Source organism: Lepus europaeus, chromosome 13, assembly GCF_033115175.1.
Source record: "Lepus europaeus isolate LE1 chromosome 13, mLepTim1.pri, whole genome shotgun sequence".
NCBI lineage: Eukaryota > Metazoa > Chordata > Mammalia > Lagomorpha > Leporidae > Lepus > Lepus europaeus.
The window spans coordinates 43,839,397-43,843,182 of record NC_084839.1 but is presented as its reverse complement, the minus strand read 5'-3'; positions in this window follow the sequence as shown (position 1 = coordinate 43,843,182).

Sequence of the window (3,786 nt, the reverse complement as noted above, 5' to 3'; positions counted from 1 at the left end):
CCGAAACTCCAGAGGGATTGTAAGGAACGGGAGGGCGACTAGGAAGGGCAGTTGCCTGAGAGCGTGGAGACCCCCTGAGCTCGCTTTGGCTTCCCGGCGGCCGGACCGCAACCCGAGAACCAGGTCTCTCTCTTGGAGGGACGCCTGGTCACGCTGCCTACTGCTACGCGAGCAGGGCTTAGCTTCGGTCGAGGCTAATATTGGTCCTCCAGGTAAACTCGGACAACTAGGTAGTGGGCACTCTTGAGCGATAGGAGATTTCAAACCCCACTCAGCCCCCAGACATCAGGGCCTTTTCCCTTTGCTCTCCTCCAGCTGAGATTCATAGGGGAAGGTGAGGGCAGCCGCTCACATCTTGTCCACCTAGGGAAAAGCTGTTACCAGTTAACCCTTTCCAACCTGGTAGAAGGCTGTCCGTCTTTGCAGCTTATGGTATCTGTTTTAATTGACTGAGTGTTTGCAGTAGTCCTGATTGATCTGGCTTTGGCTGAATTATAGGAGGTTCCCAGCACTCTTGGTGAAATGGCGCACCTACCCAACCCCACGGCCAGTCCTGCCAGGCCCAGGTGTGCGCAGTCTTCCCTGTAAATGGGGGACCACAGCCTTTCTCTGCACTCTATTCCAGTCCACGTGGCCTGCTGCACCCAGGCAGGCATAGCCAGATATCCCTATGGAAAGCGCCCCCCCCAGGGCTGCTTTTTTCCTCTCCTGGAGGAATTTCCAATTCAATACTACTGCTGGCCTTACCTAAGGGAGCCAGAACCTTAATCCATTAACCCTTTCCAACCTGATGGGTTTTTCTCTTTGCAGTTAATGGAAGCCTAAGCAATGGGCTCATATGCTGATGTCTAGTTCTTTTCTGTGCTGCTGTCCCTGACTTATCTGAGAGTGTTCGTTCACGTGCCTTGAAGGTTTCGCGTTTTTCTATTGCCATTATGAGTCTTGATTGGGAAAACTGCAACGCGAAGTTGTCTATGTTGTTTATCTGTTTCCAGTGTTTGAGTGATTACCCAACTGATCAGAAATGTACTAATTGTTGGCTAAACCGCTTGACTCTGACAACTTAAATTCTAAACCGAGTCTTCCAACTTTGGGCTTCCAGTCGGATCCCTGGAACTCTCAAAGGATGAGACTCTAAAATTTGTTAAAGTAACAGCTGCTTGAGTCAATTCAGATTATGTGAAATGTATTAAAATGTTGTAAATGGTGTCAGACCTATGCTGTATTCATGTTTTTGCTTTCCAGCTAGAGTGGTTTTATAAAAATAAGAGTAAATTCTGTGTATACAAGCCTTTATGTTGTTAACATTGGTTCAGAGAATTAAGTTAATGCCAAAGCCCTTTGGTTTGCTTGGTAGCTCACTTGCTCGGTTTTACATGTCTTTGATATGCTTTAAACATGTTTCTCTTAACGATGAAGATCTTTTCAAAGTTGTAAATGTGTACTAGTGTCTATGTTTGCTGTCCAGGAGCATGTATTCTCATAGATTGTCCATACATGACAATTCAAGACTATGTAAAAGTAACTACAGGTATAAAGTTTCAGAAGGTGTGAGCAAGTCATAAAAAGTTTTAAAAGGTTTACAACTTTAAAATTGTTTACAGAGTTTTCTTTGAGTGCTAATGCCAAAATTACATTGACCTAAAGTTGAAGTCTGATCTTCTGTTACAACAATGAGGTTTTAAAAAATTGTGCACTAATGTTAGTAAATATCTGGAAATGGTCTAAGTCGTAAATCTTGGAATTTGTTTTTGCAAAAACTGTAACGTCTATTTTAACAGTGTCTGCTTAATCGGTTGCTCTGCCATTTCTAGAGTTAGGTCCTGTAAGCTCTTTTTGACTCTGTTAAATAGTTCTGAATTATGTGAACCCTTATGTTCAAGGTTTTTATTTCTGGTTTATTCGACAAACAAGAGACATAGAATTCATGTTCTGCCAAAGTAATCTATTGTGTACTCTACTGTCTCTGTTAAGTTCAGATTGATGAAAAGCATTGTTAAGTATTATGATCAGATCTGGTTTAAAAGTGTAAAAATCACCCTGACTAATGAATGGCTATCATTTCAGGATGTTAAGGAATTCTATTTTGACCAGATACTCTTAAGTTCTCTTGGCACCTTTAACAGACTTTCTGAAAATCAAAGTTCTAAATTATCCGGACTTTTGACATCCCCAGAGGGCCCCTGGAGATGTCAAAAGAGATATCTCTCATCTTGCAGAGATAATAACCAATCGGCTGTTTAGATTAAAAGTGGTGCCAAGATGTGAAATGATGCTAAACTTCAGCTATAAACGTGTTTCTTTCTAGCTGCTCCAGTCTCTGGCTCAGAAGCCAGATCCTTTAAAGAGGGACTGACGAAGTCTCTGGCCAGCTAATGCTGAACAACCAGGCATTGCTAGTTCAAATGTATTGCTAGTTTAAATGTGGATCAAACGGGAGGTCTAGCCAAAAGGGAGAAAGTGTTTCAAAAGAGACTTAGAGACGATGGGAGATGGTTATGCGGCAGGTGCTAGAGAACCAGGTTCCAGGAGCCCAAGAAAACTCTAGTGTCCACAGGCTACACGGTGAAAGCCCGGAAGCCCAAAAACTTATGGGTTACACGGTAAGACTAGTTAAACCCGGAAACCCAGGCCCATAGCCCACTGGCTACACGGTAAATAATCCGGAAGCCAAAGGATGGCAGAGACGTCTGCCACAATTTCTCCTCTAAGTCAGGCTACGCAGTAACACTGGTTAAACACCAGTTACATCTGAAAGCCCAGGAAGTCAGTCTAGAGACCCGACTCTGTTGCCTCACTTCTCCTCTTTTCTCTTCCAGAAGGGAAGTTACTACAGTTCTGCAGGACTCTCCACTGTGATGTACGGTTTGATCCCCAGACCTTATGTAAGGAATGGTTGACCTTTTCTGTAACAATGCCTGGCCACAGTATGGAGGACCAAACAGCATAGCCAGAATAAGAGGTTAAACTATAAAATAATGTGACAGCTAGATCGATTTTTCAGTGTACGCGGTAAATGGGCAGAACTCCCCTTTTAAACCAAATTGAGGGATAAATAGAAAGTTGTACTGATGACCTCAAAGTATGCAAGCAGGTCACCACAGTTGATCTTACCTAAAAGGTCATAGTTCTCCTCATGGGCATGGTCTTAACTCGCAGAAAAATACTAAGTGTCAGAATTTGCCCATGACCATAGTTTTTTAGCTCACCCTGATATTAAAGAAATCAGGGTTGGGTTGAGCACCCCCTTGATTGACATAGAGGCTGCCTCCTTGGTCTACTTTATTAGAGACCAGGAGAACGAGGAGCAAGCTAGCAGCAGGAGCGATATGAGGATAGGCAACAGGCCAATCTATGGCTTTCTGCACGGTGATCTGCCGTCAAGGAGACCCAGCAAGGCCAGTGCACCCCAAACAGCACCTGTTGCTGATATAAGGAGCCAGGGCATTGGGCAAGCAGCTGCCGCAACAGAAACTGCCTTCTGTCAGCTCTGCCAAGAGCATGGTCACTGGACACGGAACTGCCCTGGGTGTCGAAGGACTCCTGGTTCAGAACCGCAGACCCTGTGGCCCCGAGCTAAAAAGCCTTTAGCTCTGCCCAGCCTCTGCCTAGCTTCTAGCTCCAGCCACTGCTATTGAGGGGATGGCCTAGGGTCAGTGAAACGCAAGTTGCCTATTTCTACCAGCCTCCTATTAAAGCTCTCCTCCTAGTCCAGCCAGGTAATGCAAGTCAACAGGGTGCCTCCCTTAAAGGAGATTCGCATCTCTTACAATTCTCTTCCAGCAC